This window comes from Phacochoerus africanus, chromosome 4, assembly GCF_016906955.1.
Source record: "Phacochoerus africanus isolate WHEZ1 chromosome 4, ROS_Pafr_v1, whole genome shotgun sequence".
Taxonomy (NCBI): Eukaryota; Metazoa; Chordata; class Mammalia; order Artiodactyla; family Suidae; genus Phacochoerus; species Phacochoerus africanus.
In genome coordinates this window covers 121,203,192-121,221,758 of record NC_062547.1, presented here as the reverse complement: position 1 = coordinate 121,221,758, position 18,567 = coordinate 121,203,192, and positions in this window count along the sequence as shown.

Genomic DNA, 18,567 nt, shown 5'->3' with positions numbered 1-18,567 from the left:
CAGACTTTCTGTTGGATTTCCGGTACTTCCTGCTTCTTGGTAGGATGTGTTCTGAGTATTCTAACAGCACTATCAAAGGATAGGGATAATTAGACCTTTCATATTATTTTAACACTGACTTTAATTATCAAAGTAAAATACCAATGATTTTGGGTATCAAATTAAAGTAGCTTAAATGGGGAGAATTTTATGAAACCAAAAATTTATTTCTAAGTATAAAGCTTCCTAAATTGAGTTTGATTTTCACACAATCCATATTTTAACTCAATACTTGGCTCTTTATCCCCTGTAATATCAAAGTAAATTTTACTTGTGTTTAATATTAGGAATACTGATATTTCTTCGAAGTAATTAGATGAGTATTACATAAGAAACTGTCACCCAATTAATTAGAGATTTGTCAATATCATTAGTATTTGCATCTTTACTGACTATAGAGATCTAGTCATTTTTCAGTAGTCCCTCTGGACTTTTTCCTCTCTCTTTCATTACTGGTCCCTTAACTAATTTCTCTTACTTATATCCAAAAATCAAAAATTAGTTTGGCTAAAGTTCAAGTCCTAAAGAATAAACACAGAAAACAACAAAACATAGAACCATGGGCAAAGACCTATTTAAAGAGCCAAAGAAAATTTGGCATATTATATGTAGTTAAAGATTTTGATTTTAGCAATAATTTCAAGACCTTAATAATGTTACCTAAAACTCAGTTTTCAAAAAATCCTTCTAACCAATTAAAAACACATTTAACCAATGAAATGTCAATAGAGGGCAATGAAATTGACTTTTCTTAGGTGGATAACCCAACTGGACTAAAGCTCCCCTTAACACAGTGGAAATACTTATATTACAATGCAAATTTAAATAAAATTCTTATGCAATAGATATGGATTTCCCTATTTAGAAAATAGACTTATGGTTCCCATGGGGGAGGGGAAGGGAGTGGGGTGGATTGGGATCTGGGGGTTAATAGATGCAAACTATTGCCTTTGGAATGGATTAGGAATGAGATCCTGCTGTGTAGCACTGGGAACTATGTCTAGTCACTTATGATGGAGCATGATAATATGAGAAAATAGAATGTGTACATGTATGTGTAACTGGGTCACCATGCTGTGCAGTAGGGAAAAAAAAAACGTATTGGGGAAACAACAATTAAAACAATAGAAAAAAGAAAAAGAAAATAAAGTTGAATGAAAACAAAAGACTAATTTTAAATGCTATCTAAGAACAGTAAAGTTAGAGCAAATTCCAAACTGATGTCTCAATAGAGATCTTTCTGAATGCTATTACACTCTTCAAATTGATTGATACAATCAGTATGTTGACCCAGGTGTCAAACCAACATAATTTCATAATGGCTTCTACCTTTTCACTATAAAGATCTCTCACAAATTTATTTTCTTATTTCTTTAGATGTTTGCCAAACCTATCATTAATTCTGTCTATATAAGCAGAGCACTTGCAACACTGAGTCCATACTAAGTGTGTTCTAGACCCTTGAAAAGTGGTCGCCAATGACATGGTTTGGCAGGGGGATGGGAAGAGAAGGGAAGAAGTATTTTTGTATAATTCTGCTAGAGACATGGTTCTGTTTAAAATGAATATAGACCTCCCTCATGGCTACTTTTCCTCTAGCTTCTCATTCAGGCTCTAGTTAAGAGCCAGAACCCAGCTCTCCTGACTGAATGCAATGTTCTTTCCACTATATAATAAGGAATTTAGTGTCTCTGACTACAACTGTTACTTGGTTTTACATTAACATATCTAGAGTACTCAAAGATTTCTGGGTGATGGCAGTAAGATATGACATAGCCCATAGTCAACTATAGTGAAAAATCTAAAATGCTCTGGCACAGGAGTTCTCTTGCAGTGCATTGTGTTAAGGATTGTCGCTGCAGCAGCTCAGGTTGCTGCTGTGGTGCAAGTTCACTCCCTGGCCAGGGAACTTCCACATGCTGTGGGTGTGGCCAAAAAAAAAATACACTAGCACCAAATTTTCTAAGGCACTATGTATGTAACTTTTCTAAGGGGGTAGATTTACTATTCTCATTAGTTTTCCATGCCTAAACCATAACATTTAGACTGCAAACTATACACTGTACAAGAGAACTCAATTTTTTTCATTTAAATACAAAAACAAACGTATAAAATATCTACTTTTCTATGAAAATACTTTAAAAAAAACATTTCCTAAACTGGCCAAAGATTAATGATTTCAGTTGTACGTTCTAATTTTTTCTTTTTAGGGCCACACTTGGGGCATATGGAAGTTGCCAGGCTCCCAGGCTAGGGGTCTAACTGGAGATACAGCTGCCGGCTTATGCCACAACCACAACAAAGTGGGATCTGAGCTGCATCTGAGACCTACACCACAGCTCACACCAACGGCAGATCCTTGATCCACTGAGTGAGACTGGGGATCAAACCTGCATCCTCATGGATACCAGTCACTGAGGCAAACAAAGAAAGGGAAACATTAGACAAAGTCTATCATTCAGAAGTACAAATAAAATGTCCATTCCATGAGAGAAATGCAAACTTTTTGAGAAATTTCTCATATTCTGAAAAAAGACACTAGTGATTAAAAACATAAAATGTTGAAATACAGAGGTACATTATAAAATGATGAAATATAGAGGCACATGAAATTAAAGGCTGTGACACTGGCATAAGTATAGACAGATCATTAAAAAGATCAATTTTCTCAAAATATGTACAACTGAAATGCTTCTCAAAAAGTTATCAATGGGCCAAATACTCATAAAAATACTACCTTTATTCAACTCTTAGTGATTTACAATCTACTTTTGCTTATTAAAGAAACTGAGAGTTTTCCATAGACACTTGTTTAAACTATATAACCTTAGATTTCCCAAACTTACTTGCCCATGACATCTTTCTAAAGAGAACTCCTAAAATTATCTTCCAAAGAACGCTATTTGGAATGTGCTGTAATAGAGGATATACTAATAGACCCAAGTAGGTATTGGGACATAGAATGTGAAGAAATTTGAGAAAAAAAAAGTGAAAGATGATGGAAATAAAACTGATTTCACTTTGTTTTTGTTTTGTTTTTTTAAAGAAGCCAGTTCTCTGTCTCACTTTTTATAACAAAATAAATTCTAAGCAGATAAAATTTTTAAATATAATAGGTATAGCTTTAAAAGAAAATAAAATATTTGATTGGGAAAAGCTTCCTAGACCTAACAGTAAGAAAATTTAAGAAAACTTTATAAATATGATTACATAAAAATTAAAGTTCCTATATAGCACAAAAACATTAATAATGATAAAATAAACATTAAAAGTCATTAAAACTATTTGCAGGGAGTTCCTATTGTGGCACAGTAGAAATGAATCTGACTAGTATCCATGAGGACTCAGGTTCAATCCCTGGCCTTGTTCAGAGGGTTAAGCATCCAGAATTGCCTGCCGTGAGCTGCAGTCTAGGTCAAAGACTTGGCTCAGATCTGACATTGCTGTGGCCGGCAGCTGTATCTCCAATTCTCCCCCTAGGCTGGGGACTTCCACTTACTGCGTATGCAGCCCCAAAAAGAAAAAAAAAAAACTATTTGCAATACATGAAAAGGCTCTCACATATCAACAGAAAAAGGAAACAGAAAAACTGGTACCATAATAAAACAGTGACTTTATAAAAGAAATGTTAATGGCATTTAAATTCCGAAATGATGTTTGATTTAATGAAATAAACAGAAATTTATACAATACTGAAATACTATTTTTTATCTTTCAGATGAGCACAAATTGGAAAAAAAAAAATTAATGATACCCAGGATTGATGAGAGAACACAGTAATGGAATGTCTCACCATTCTGTTGGTAAGCACTGATTCAAGTTTCTGGGGAACAATTCTGAAATATCTACCAAACCTTAAAATAAGGTTACCTTTTGATTCAATTTCACACCTAGAAGTGTATTTCCAATAAAATATGCAAAGACATGTATGGTTCACAATAGGGCATACTGATTAAACAACTGGATTTTAGATTTGACGACATGAGACTTTTCTGTCTGGATGTTTTTATTACAAATATTCAATTAGTACCTGTGGACACAGATATAACCAAGATGAGAGAGGTTCATGAGTCACAGAGCCTGTATTATACTGGAGAAAATAACAAAGCAAATGCCTAAGAAAAATTACCAGGAAATACAGCAATATGCCAATAACAGGGTGATGGCTTTTACCCTGGATAGTCAGGAACAATATTCCTGAGTAAGTGTCATTTAAGCTAAGCTGTGAATGATAGCAAGAGTAATTCAGACCAGAAAGGTAATGAAAACGAGTTGTTATTTTATCCGAAGTGTAATGAGAATTCACTGAAGAGATGTCTAATAATGTAATTTCTGTTCTAGAATCAGTGCTGTAAGTGCTATGCTGAGAATCATAAATATATTAGGGGCAGTGTTAGAATAAGGCAACCCACATCAGGACTCCTGCCCTAGGTCAGGTGCAGTGCAATGGAATCTTGGATGACAGGGGAATAGCAAGTCTGAGAGAGTGATGGGGACTTGGAATATATTGTAGGAATAAAATTGATAGTGCTAATTGATTAAATATTGGGATGAGAAAAGGACACGGATTTAGAAAAAAAAAAGATCAAACATTTTGATTTGAGCAAATGAAAGGAAGATTGTGACTTAGATGGGAAAGACTGAGAGAGAAGTTCATTGTGGGGAATGGGGAATTAGTAAACAAAGCTTCTATGCTAACTAGTCATGTGTGAGATGCCTACTCATCCAAGTAGAACTATCAACCAGGAAAATGCATGCACGATGTTAGACCTCCAGGAGAAGGTGGGTCTGAAAAGACCTATTTTGGAATCACATAATTAATTTTAGAGACGGAAGCAGAATGTGATTTCCAAGGATGCAAGGAGAAGGAGACAGAAGTGACTGAAGCCAACATTAAGAACAGACCAGGAGAAGAGTCTGAATCCTACCTCTGTAATCTTCTAAGCTCTAATTTTCCTAACATTAGCTTCTCTGCTCCTCAGTTTCATCGTCTGTAATATGGGGGTAATCATAATAAAAATCTCCAAGCTCTCTTGGAGGATTAATGAAGGTAACCACAACAAAATTCACACCATCATCTCAACACACAGTAAGCGCTTGAGAATGGTTTGTTATTTGTTTCATGACAAAGGTGTCCATAGTTTTAAGAACAAAGTAGAAGAAATCTAAATTATTTATAAGTAATACATTTTAAACAATCAGTGGAAACAAAGTAATATTCAAATTTAGAAAGAGAAAAAAAGGAAATAACCCCAAATTGGTATGAAATTACTAGTTAGAAAGCTACTAGAAAAACTAAGATCAGATTGGTTTGGATCCAACTAAATAATTAAAGAAAATTATAAAGGAGAAAATCCAAGAGCAGTTCAGTGGAAAAGGACCTCAGAATGTAACTAGATGATATCGTAAAGACTTCTAATCTTTGGACAATAGAGATACTAGGATCTCTGCCACGAGCAGCCCTTTACATTAATTATTATCCCTCCAGGTAGCACTTAGCCCATGATGTATGTTTGCTGTGTAGCTCTAAAATTCAGTTATGAGGTTTATTTTACAACTTCCATTGTACTTTTTAAATAAAGCATCCCTCTACTACATCTTTGTTTTCAAAACTGTGCAGACCACAAGGAATAAAACACAGATTACCTTACATAAAGGGAAAAAAACTTCACTACCTTTTCCTTTTTTTCATGAGGTCACTGGAGGGAAAAATAACCACTCACACCTGAACATTTTCTTCAAAATGCACCTAGCCTAAAGCAATTAAAAAATCGAGACTTGGAATATTCTAAATGGTGCTAATGAGACAGGTATAATTAACTGCACTTTGAATCAACATTTCAACCAAATGATGTCAAGAAGGAATTGAACTCTCTGGCTTCTTTGATTTATCTAAATCTCTTTTAAAGAATATTGTTTTTCCTTCATCCATTCAGGGCTAAAATAATATCCTGCACTACCCAGAGTCACATTACAAAAAAAAAAAAAAAAAAGACAAAAAAGACAAAAAGAACCCCCTTATCTGTGTAGTCACTTATGTGCAGCTGTTAAACGCTCCAAACAACAGCTGGGCAATTATGACTATCACCCTTTTATTCTGGAACAGTCTGAAAATCATTTGTATTAAAGCTTCAATGCTTCTGCTCCGTGTTAATTCTCTCTTCTATTTATTACCCCTTTCCCCTTTGCATTCTGCCCACCCACTTCCCTGCTTTCCTGTTTCTCAATGCAAAATTCTATCGGATCCACTGAGTCCCATCTTTGCTGTGGGGGAAACAATGCTAAACTCTACTGCACTTATAGTTACATTGGCAACTTAGAAAAACTTTCAGCTTGGGCTTTTCTATCCAAAACACATTTGGAAGGTGATTAATATAAGTTTCAATGTGTTTCTTCCTGGAATATTGGGGGTTTCATTCACGCTCTTCATTTTCAAACTTCTTCCATACATACTTCACGTAAACATTAAAATGAATGAACATAAGATTCTGAGTTGTGGATAACCAGGGAAATTGTACACTTTAAGAAACTATTTGAAAACGATATAGGACTATCTATGAATTTATTCATATGAATTTTTTTTTAATGGCCACACCTGTGTCATATATAAGTCCCCAGGCTGGGGGTTGAATTAGATCTGCAGCTGCCAACCTACGCCACAGACACCATGTATCCAAGCAGGACTCTGTGCGGCCTTCTAAGAGTGGACCCACCCTCCCTATTCATGTCCTCCACTTGTCTTTTTATCTATAGAAAACCTTTAGTCAAAGAATCAATTTAATCAGGGAAGTTAAAAAAAAAATACAGAGAAAAAAGAAAACAGTAATAATTATTCAGCCATTCAACAAAGTCAAGGACCTTCAGTTCTTCAAAGACTTTAGATAATATTCTGAGCCATGTCCTTGAAGCTGTTTTGCAGGTGCTGAAGCCCACACTCCCACTAGTGGAAGAAGTCAACTGTATGCTGCCCACAAGCATGTAGACCCCAGACCAGCTGGAAACAGAAGGTTGATGACACTGACTCCCAATTATCTCACCACCTACCAATCAGGAAAATGTTCATAAGCTGATCACATCCTGCCCGCAAACACTCTAAGACTCCTCACTACCCCCTCTAAGGGGATGGGGGGAGGGGGGCAAGTCCTTGAGGTACTAGCCTGCTGTATTCCCCTCTTTGCCTGGCCATTACAACTACTTTTTCTGTTTCCTCCAACTCTGTTTCTGCATTTATAATTGGCATCAGTGTACAGAGGCAGCCAATATTTTGACAATAAATTCTGGCGGCTTGTCTGGGATCCCTTTGTGGCCACATGGCCCTGTAAGGCCCCGTGGCCCAACTGGATACCTATAGTTTCTCTTCTTGCTTTCTTCCTCTGGGAGGGTGGAAGGCTAGGGAATTTCTCTGAAATCAGATGGCCAAGGATACCCTGTCACAGGGCCATGCCCCAGTTGTGCAATTCCAAAGCCAAGAGGAGAACAGGGGAAGCTGCCCTCACAGCTGCCAAGGCTCCTTTTGCCTTGAGGACAGCTGCTTTCTCTCATCCACTCTGGCTGCACTTCCACTCTAAAAAAAAAAAAAAAAACCAGCAACTTTAGGAGACCATAAAGAGGGCATTTGGAGAGTCACAACCCAGCCCCACCAGCCACCCTTTTTCTGGTGAGTTACCCTCGGAGTGCATGCCAAGGCTTTTTGATCTTGTCTATTTTGGGGAATTTTCCCTGAAGGGGGAAAATTTCATTTGGGAAGATTTGGTTCCAATTTGGGGAGCTTGCCCTACCAAAGGAAGTTCCATTTGGGGAGCCCTGGGCTCGGAAAGCACATCTTCTGGACAAGGATCCAAGGCTGAGAAGGAACTCAGAAGTCATGTTTGAGGCAGTCTTTCTACCATTTTGGGCAGAGAGAGAAGGTCTCTCTGACATTTGGTTATTCGTGATTTTCACCTGGCAAGGGTTTGGTTTTGGTTTGGCCTTGGCCGTTTGATGTAGCACTGATTGCTCAAACTAAAATGGGAAGTGCTTTCTCTAGAGATCCACCTGAGAGCCCCTTAGGAAAAAAAATAAAACAAACTGCTCAACCTATATAAATCTGTGAATAACAAAAGAAAATGATTTAACACCAAGTGTTCACAATATTCTCTAGACTCAAGAAAACTGGTTGAGATGAAACCCTTTTGAAATTCCAAAGCTGGAGCTGGCTTGATAAAATACTTTTTTCAAAATTCTAATCCTGTGTGAACAAAAAATACGCCTAAGAGAAAACTTGAATTTAATTCTTACCATGTCCTTGAAGTACAAACAAAATGCACTTGGCCTAAGACATTGCCTTGAGTTAATTAGTGGAACTTCAAGTCAAGAAAAAAATATATTTATTTTTATTAAATATATTTATTTTATTAAATAGGAAAAGGGTTTTTAAATGTCAAGTAATTAAATTTAACATATTCTAACTGTTCTTTTTGATTTTACATTTGCCAGGTAAATTGCCATGAAACATGGAGTCATGATTCCCTATTTTTCCTTTTCCATAGTGTTTGCTATTAAAAAGAGAGATCCTTGCTTATCAAATTATTACACTTCACTCTTGCTCTTTTTTTATTTTATTTTTTATTTTTTGTATTTTTTAAGGGCTGCACCCACTGCATATGGAGGTTCCCAGGCTAGGGGTCGAATCAGAGCTACAGCTGTGGGCCTACCCACAGCCACAGCAATGTTGGATCCGAGCTATGTCTGCTACACCACAGCTCACAGCAACGCCAGATGCTTGACTCACTGAGTGAGGCAGGAATTACATTTTGTTCTTCCAGTGTATGTTTACATCTGTCTTGTATAGAAGTGTGCCGGTCATGGGAAACTCAAATTCATTTCCTAATGTGGTGCATCCTCCAGAATTGGATCACTTTCAGTTACAAACCAATGTAATATAAAAAAAGATGATTTTCCTTTGTAATATGGCCTAGCTATAATACTCTATATGTTAAATTTTAAGATAAAACTATGAGATCTCTGTCTGTTTCAATATGTATCTTTGTCTTTGGATAATTTTGCTGAGGTTAATTTGTAGATGAGCTCTATTTAATTGCTTTTTCTTTAAAGTGAGTGCTTACAAATTAAATACTTCTGAATACAAGAGAAATTAAGCTAAATGAATTTCAAGTTTACATGATCTGGAGCATATTCAATATTAAATTGATATCTGGCATTAAGTTTAGCTGAAGTGTGTTGTTTAAGTTTGTTAATTAATACAGACTTGTCTTTAGAATAATCACATCAAGTATAGTGGTTTTATTGTACTTTGGTTTACTGAACGTCAATGAACAAGAGAACTAACTTGGTATGGGATAAGAGCTTCTGAGGAAACACTTTGGGAATAACTATTTTAGAAATGTCTACTTAAAAATAATGTTGCAGCTTGTTGGTAACTTAAAACTTTACAGTTTTACTAAATTAAACAATAAAAATTTCTTTAAATGTCTAAATCATTTTAGGATAAAATGTTGGAATATTGATTGCTGAACAAATCTTCACTTGCTTTTTGTCTTCATGTTTGAGTTTGTTCATTAAACATGTATGTTTAATTAAAAGTTATGCTATAAAAGTATATATTTTGTTGTTGTTTTTGTTTGTTTTTTAGGGCTGCACCCATGGCATATGGAAGTTTCCAGGCTAGGGGTCAAATCTGACCTACAGCTGCCAGCCACAACAGCAGCCCCAGCACTGTGGGATCCAAGCTGCATCTGTAACCTACACCACAGCTCACAGCAAAGCCAGTACTTAACCCACTGAGCAAGGCCAGAGATCGAACCTGCATCCTCATGGATACTAGTTGGATTCATTGAGCCACAGTGGAAACTCCCAAGTATATGCTTTTTAAAGGTTATAAAATATGTTATTAATTTTGCTAATCATAAAATGCTGATATAACACAGTTCAATTACTTGTTTGATTTGTTAAGGCTTTTAAGGGTTAAAAATTGTAATAAATAATTAAAGATACTAAAATAATAAGGAAATATTTTGATATATAAAAAGGTAAGATACATATTGTTGATGAGAAAAGATATGAGCACTGATGAAGTTTTTGTTTTAAAAAAATGATAATTTTGTCCTACAGTTGATTGTTTCTGGACAAGAAAGACAAATGAGAAATTAATATGAACACAGAAAGTGATAGATGGTTTGTAAAAATGCTTTAAAAATGGAGTTTTATATAGTCAAGATTAAGATTAAATTTAAATAAACTTTATTAACAGTAAGATGATACAAGTTTGATTTTCTTTGTAAAGAGAATTTTTTTTTTTCTTGGAATGCTATTTTTGCTAACAGATTATGTAAATTTCTTTGCCTTTAAGTGATTTATATTTGTTTTTGAAAGCTTTTGTTTCTTCAGTTGAGTAAAAAGATATTATTTCCAAGTAATCTATGATTCTAATTAACAAGGCGTTTTTAAACTTTTTTATATTTTTGAAGCTTCCCGAGTGTCAAATTTTAATTAAAGTTCTTCTGACTTCCAGCCAACTTTGGGATGCTTCAGAGGACCCCAAAGGCATCACAGATAAAAGGTATTAAACTAACAAGGATTACTTGGCAAATTACAAAAAACACTGTTAAATAAAGCAACGACAACAGCAAAATTTGTAAAGATTATGGCACGTGTAGACAAAGTACAGTGTGCTTCTATAAAACAACTGTACATTAAACAATCAGGGCTAAAAAAATCTAAGAAGCTGCTTGGTTCTTTCCAGCTCCCTGACAAATCTAATTTTTATGTGGTGGGTTAAATCCTTCCCTTGTTACAAGGCTGATGCCCTCACAATAAACAAAAAAAAAAAAAATTAAATAATAAAGGTTTAAACTGTGTTTTATATGTGGGGGTTATATGCTTTATACTTGAGGTTATCCCTCCTATCATCCCAATTTGTTTATATTTTATTAAATGAGGGCAATTTTAGAGAGAAAAAGACTGTATTTCAATATGTAACAAATTCCGGCTTTGTTGAGGTCAATATTTACTATCTAAAACTCATTTTCCAAATAGCTCTTTGTTGTAATGTTACATTATTAAAAAGTTTAATTAAATTGTTAAGAAGATATTCCAAGATTGTTTTTGAAGTTGATCACTATAATCTATCTTTGGGTAAAGATTAGATGCCCCATGACAACCACGGGATTATACATACTTAAAAAAAAAATCATTTAAAGGACTGTCTTCAACCTAGCTAAAAGACTTCCTATCAGGTATTCTTAAGTACCTCCCACACAAAGAAAGTGAAGAGAATCAACTCTTTTTTTTTTTTTTTTCTGTCTTTTTGCCTTTTCTACGGCCCCTCCCATGGCACATGGAGGTTCCCAGGCTAGGGGTCTAATCGGAGCTCTAGCCACTGGCCTACACAAGAGCCACGGCAATGCGGGATCCAAGCTGCGCCTGCAACATACACCACAGCTCAGGGCAACACCAGGTCCTTAACCCACTGAGCAAGGCCAGGGACCGAACATGAAACCTCATGGTTCCTAGTCAGATTCGTTAACCACTGCGCCACGACGGAACTCCTCAACTCTTAAATATATACTTTCCACTTAAGAAGGGCCTCTGTATTGGACCCGTCTATATAAATGACTGCTGACCCCAAACAACATCTATAGTCAGATGAAAAAGACAATAATGGTAGGCAACTGCCCCAGGAAGCTGGGCCTGTGAAACTTACCATAGTCATCTAATCAAACTGTTTATAAAATGTTTGTCTCCCTATCAGCACTGAAAATTGTTTTACTTTTAACCATGCTGTTGCCCTCAGTTAAAAAAAAAAAAATTATCTGATGGATTTTTCACAGAGTATAACTACTCATGAAGTGTAATACTGCTTAAAGCACATATACAATATTCATGTGACAATTGAGTATAATTAATAAAATGTGTAGCCTATAAAGTACTTCCCTGTCACACCTCATCAGTTTTCCCCCAATGTGGAGAATAGGTAAATATTAAAAAAAAAAAAAAAATAAAAGCCTAGCACTGAGGGACATAAATAGATCCTGAGCTGGCAGCTGAACAACTCTGGCAATGATGCAAAAATATATTGATTATCAATGCTTTCTATAAAAAAATTTACAATCATAGGGGAAAATGATGGAAGAAAAATTTCACATGTTGAGGCATGGGAAATTGTTTTGACTTATGCATTACTTAATTTGAACTTTAGGCTAACCAAAACAGCCTGTTTATAGTCTATTAATCATATATTGCACAACAGTTTTTAGCCATAAATTTTTTTTTTAAATACTGGAACAAAAAAATTTGGTTCAGGCATCCAAAATTAAAATTAGGTGACCATTATGGGCAGAGTTCAGAAATGTTCCTATATCACTGAAAACTTAGTTCCTAAACCTTTCTAAGACTTAAGGACAACATCAGCCATTTTCAAAACAATATCTGCTATGACATCAAGGTCTTATAAATACAAAACATTTTTCCTACTTTAAAAATAGTAATAACAGAGCACAAGCTATAGCCTCCCCACAAAAGGCTACTTGGTTATACATACATACATACATATATATATATGTATATATATACACACACACACAGTTATGTATAATATATATATTATATATATTAAGAAAATATATATTGTTATGTATTATATATATATATATATATATATATATATATATATAAAGAAAAAAAAAAGCACTCCTAAAATTATTGTCCTGGTTTCTATCTCTTGAAATCTCTTGAAAAATACTATCGAAGTGTATTTTGATCATTATCCTCATAACAATATGGCTAATAATTTTCAAATGTTTTTCCAGGTACTATGACAAAACAAAGAGTGAAGCAATATTTTCTTAATACACAACATTAATACTAAACTTAGAACTCAAGATTATTTCCAACTCTGTGTCCAGTCCCCAAACTAGGCATGACTACACCAAATTTCAGCAAGAAGGAGCCAGAGAGGTCGTCGCCCCACCCCCTCAAAGAGTTTGGGAAAATTAAAACAAAAATGGAACTAAAGCTGAGTTCCTCTACCAAGTTTACGATTCAGCTCTCATACGAAAAGTTTATTCCTTTCTTGTTCCACAGCTATTCCTCTTTAAGATTGAGGAGCATCTAAGAAAAGAAGAGAATCATAACTAAGCAGGATCTGGTGAGGTCCTCCATGAGTGGACCCCCCACACTCAAGTCCTCCACTTGCCTTTTTATCCGTAGAAAACCCTCAAAGAACCAATTTAATCAGGAAAGTTAAAAAAAAAAAAAGGAAAAAGAAAACAGTAATAATTATTCAGCCATTCAACAAAGTCAAGGACCTTCAGTTCTTCAAAGACTTTAAATAATATTCTGAGCCATGTTCTTGAAGCTGTTTTGCAGGTGCTGAAGCCCACACCCCCAATTGCCGAAGAAGTCAACTGTGTGCTGCCCACAAGTGTGTGGATCCCACATCAGCTGGAACCACAAGGGGGATGACACTGACTCCCAATTACCTCACTACCTACTAGTCAGGAAAATGTCCATGAGCTGATCACACCCTGTTCCTCAAACACTCTAAGACTCCTTACTACCCACTCTAAGGAGGTTCACAGTCCTTGAGGCACTAGCTTGCTGTATTCCCCTCTTTGCCTCCAACTCTGTCTCCACATTTCTATTTGGCGTTGGGGTACAGAGGCAGCCAATATTTCAGCAGCAACACCAGATCCAAGATGCAACTGCAACCCACTAAGTGAGACCAAGGATTGAACCTGAATCCATAGGGACACTGTGTTGGGTTCTTAACCCACTGAGCCGCAATAGAATTCCCACATGAATTTTATACTTCTCTCACTTTAAATAAAATTTTAGCCTGTGCTACCCTGTCCTTTGAAGTTACATCCTTACAAATCAAATGAGACAAACCTCTTTCTGTACATCTCTTCAAGCATTACAGTTCATCAAAAAACAAAACAAAAACAAAAAATAAAAATAAAAATAAAAAAACCCACAAAACTCCTGACTCCAGTCGCAGTATGGAAAATTTTGTGTCTGGGGCCTATCAAATATAGATAATTGACTTTTTTGGCCTCACCTGTGGCATGCAGAAATTTCCAGGCCAGGAATTAAACCATGCAGTAACCAGAGCCACAGTAGTGATAATGCTGCATCCTTAACCTGCTGAGCTACCAAGGAGCTGCAGACAAATGATTACTATAGTAAAATAATATTCTCACTCTCCTCCCAACATCCTCCCGCTTATTTCACTTATACATACATCCAAGCACCTTTCTATTTCTACTCCCCAACAACGGATGAAAGAGATGGCAAGAAAAAAGGAAAGGAGGGAAAAGAAAGAAAAAGAAATGTGAGGAGCAGAGAAACAAAGGCAAGTAAAAGGAAAAACATAGGCTGCATGCCTTTTTGTAGAATCAAGGAGGTGGAAGAAGTAAGCTACAGCCAGTGGAATGGAATTGGAATACCATGTATCCTTTAATCCTTATGCCAATCCTCCAGTTCTTTCTTACTCACTTGTTACAGCTGAAGAGTTCAGGAAATTGATTACCAAAGGGTTTGTGCCAAAGGTCACAAACCTAAAAAGTAGGAAGTAGAAGGACCAGGGCAGAGTGTCAGATCTGATAGATTCCGAGCCCTAAACATTTTCAGTCTATCTTCCTTGGGATGTTCCCATTTGCAAATGGAACAGTGAAGAATTCTCTCCAATTTGCACAACCACATAGCCACATCTTTGCAAGTCTGTGTGACAAGAGTAGCAGCCAGAACTATTATTGTGGGTTACACTGAGCAGGGAACAGAAGTTGTCCATTAGTGTCTCCTCAACAGATTCCCTTCCAGTCCCACCAAAAGTCTCGTTTATCAGGCAAGGGAATCTCAGGAGCAAAAAAAACCTCTCAAGAGTCAGCTATTGGTAGGAGCTAGAAGGGATTAAAACATGTAGAATTGGAGTCAGAGAAACTGTGCAGCGGGTAATCTACAGACAGAGTCAGAACTGTGCATGAGGACCCAGGAGAAAGCAAGTGTTTGAATTATTGTCACAGGGAAGGCACTGAGGTGGTCAACCAGTTTTAGACAGAGAGCATGAGAGGATGATCTCAAAGCCAAGCTAAGTAAAGTGACTTGTTTTCTTTGCCCTAGTCCTTTCCAGACTAAATCAGTAGAAATGGAGAACATTGCTCATTATTGCCAAGCCTGGATTTGGGGGTGGGGGATGGAGGGAAGGTTAAGACTGAAGTTTTAAACTGAATTATACTAATATTTTAATAGCTGAAAATAACCACAGAGTACTTAAAACTGCTTCATATGTTGAGGAGAAAGAAAGATACAGCCTTGCACAGCTGGGAGTAGAGAATGGAGAAAAATTAAACTGTATATTCGTTCTCATAAAATTTCTGCTTCTCAGGGACCCGTTATCATAATTGACTCCTCAGAAAAAATAGAGGTGGGTACAGTGTTTTTGCCACTTTTTTAGGCTGGATAGATGGCACTCAGATGTTTAAGAACTTAGCAAGTTAACAGTAAGTGACAGAACCTGCATTCAAACTTGGCACTTTCTACAACAGACCCTGCTACAAACCATTATGCTATACTGCTTGACCAGTTAACAACACGCACCCGAAACTGTTCACTGATGTTAACTGTGCTGACATTAATTCATACCAATCATGCACTACATTGAAAACACCAGAGAATATGTATTTACAATTTTTATTTGATTTGAAAGTCTATGTAATACAAAAGAGAAAATAAATATATACCATTTCATCAAGCATTAAAAAAAAATACAAACAAAATGAACTGAAGACATTACACCACTAGGTCCAAATGTCTGGCAGTGGTAGGTAGAGTTAGAAATATGGTTCAGATTGTTCTGCTTCTTTACATTGTATGTTTTGCAATTTCCATGAAATGATCTCTGTCTTTATAGTCACAAAAAATAAGAGATGAAGGGGATAAATTCTGCCATTTCTACTACATATTACACAAGTTGTCAAAGAATTTTATTTATTTAGCTTATTTTGAAATTACTAAAAGTAGCCAAAAAGTTTTATTAGTTATTTAATCTAACAAGGAAGATTTAAAAGAGCAGCTGAGTGATTTACAACTGTTTAGCATTTATAACTTCCATTCCAACTTTTAAAACTTAATGCCATTTTTAAACACTGCCATGATACCAAATTGTGGTTAGAGATGTTTATTTCAGTTAGCAATAAAAAATGTTCAGTAACTAACCTTAATGGTATAGTTATGTAAGAGTGGAAACCCTCCAAAAAGGTATGAACTATCAGCTGCTTTTTCTAAAATTACAAAACATGAAGCCAAACTTTAAAAATCATCAATATTATACTAGTGAAGCATAGCTTTCAGTGGGCACAGAACAGAGATTTCGTGTACAAGATAACATGAAATCCATTCACACACGTGTCACAGCTACACAGTAAAGCTACCAGAGCCTCTTGCAGCTGTCTGGAAGCCACAGAAAAGTGATTACGAGTCAGAAAGCCGTGAAAGTCCTTTTGTTTTAACACCACATTCCTTTACAGTGCCTCTCAGTTTCCTGCAGCCACACACAGTATTTTTAGTAAAGATCTCTCTGTGTAGAATACCCCCTCTAAGGTCAGAAAAGCAATACCCTAATGACCACTTGGGCAATTGTCTTACTATAAATCCCCCCATGTAATTTTGCCGACAGACCAGAACGTCTAGCAAAAACCATTTTAATTGGAATGAATCTAACCTGCAGAGCATACCTTGGGAAAGCAACAGGCCTTAAGGCGCGTGCATCTTCAGAGGCAGCGGGAAGGGGAACACTCATCTCGCAGGCTTCCCCTTTCAGCTCCATTGTGTCCTATCGTGCTTTGGTTTCCCCATTTGTAAAATGAGAAAACTAAGAAAAGTATCCCCTTCTGAGGAATGTGGCAGGATCTGCACAGTGTTTTCTTGAGCATTCTTGAAAGCCTTGATATCACAGATTAGTAATAGAAACGAATCTGAAAATTTGGTTCTATATGTTGGAAATACTAGTATTATTACTCTATTATGTGCTACAGCCTCTTCAACACAGGTTCTTGTATGAAATAGTAACCAGTGGTTAACTTTAAGCATGTGCCCAGAAGTCGTTTCATTCAAACAGCAGTTGTCTGAAATATGATTCTTTGGGGAATTTTCTCTCCATGACCCATGCTCCATTTCCCTTGACCTCTATATTATCTTTGCTCCTTGCAGTTTTACGGGGTTTTTTTTTGATGACAGCATTTAGGATTTTTTACTTTCCTCTAAAGAATTTATAATTTAATTATTGTACTTTTGACATAACCTGTGTGTTTAAAGTTGGGAAATATAAATGCTGGCTACAGAATTTTGTTGTGCTAGGTTTAAAATCATCTCATATAATTTAGATTTGGGAGACTCAGTTTACTAATGGATAATACTTCATATATTTTCTCCTCCCTTTAATATAGCTTTCATTGAACTCCTGGTTTAAAAAAAAAAAAAAGTGTTAAGGAACGCAAAAGTCAGAGAATACTGTTCATTTATAAGAAGATTAGAAAAAAGAAAGAAAAAGATTTGGGGATGAAGGAAGAGAAGTAACCCTTAGTTTGGGAATGGAGAAAAAAAAGCATCATAGAATCTTTGTTCTACAAGATGTGATAGCAAATGCAGCTTCATCCTAAGGGTGAGAAAAAAAAATGGACTAAAATTTTGTATCCCGGAATTTAGAGCAAAAAATTGTGAAGCAGCTCACAAAACAAAAACTCAACAGTAAAACTGTTACAACAGGATATGTTAAATGCGTGAGTATATTTTTTAAACACTAAATTCAAGTACTCTCACCAAATAATAAAAATAAGTACCCATGCATCTTACAGTGTTCAACAGCTTGACAGACATAAGAAAGACAAAGGGAAAGCTGGTTGACTCAGGATGATGACAACTCTTTCCGCATGATCAAAGAAACGAATACCCACTCAACATAAAAAGTTTCTCGGAACATCTGGATAACTTTATAACCCTCTGATACATCTTTTAACACCAAGACTTAGTGTCTAAAGACTTACAGAAAACAATAAATAGGAAAATAAACAATCCTGAATATGGCCCAGGCTTGCAAATCAGATCATCCATCTATAAAAAACTTTATGACCCATGTAAACAGTTCAGGCTTTTAGATTTGAGCTGAGCGCAACTAACTGAAAGCTCTCAGATGCTTGACATATCCTGGCCTTGAAGTTTCAAAGGTTCCGATAAGATCCATGTACTATTTTAACCTCAAAAGAAATATTAAATTGTTACTACCTGTTGAATAATTTTACCATCCCAATACTACCTAGTTCCTTGAAATTCTTTGTTTTCTAGCCATCTTTTCACCAATGAAGTAAATGCCACTCAAGACACTGCTTTTCATTCTTTCCCTGTGAAAATCATTCTGACTGGGATCATAATAAATTTCCTAATGGATGATTTCTGAAAAGTTTGTGTGTTCATCCCTGTTACAGTTTAGAACCATCTGCCCTCCTCACAAATATTTTCTTTCCTCTACAGGACAGT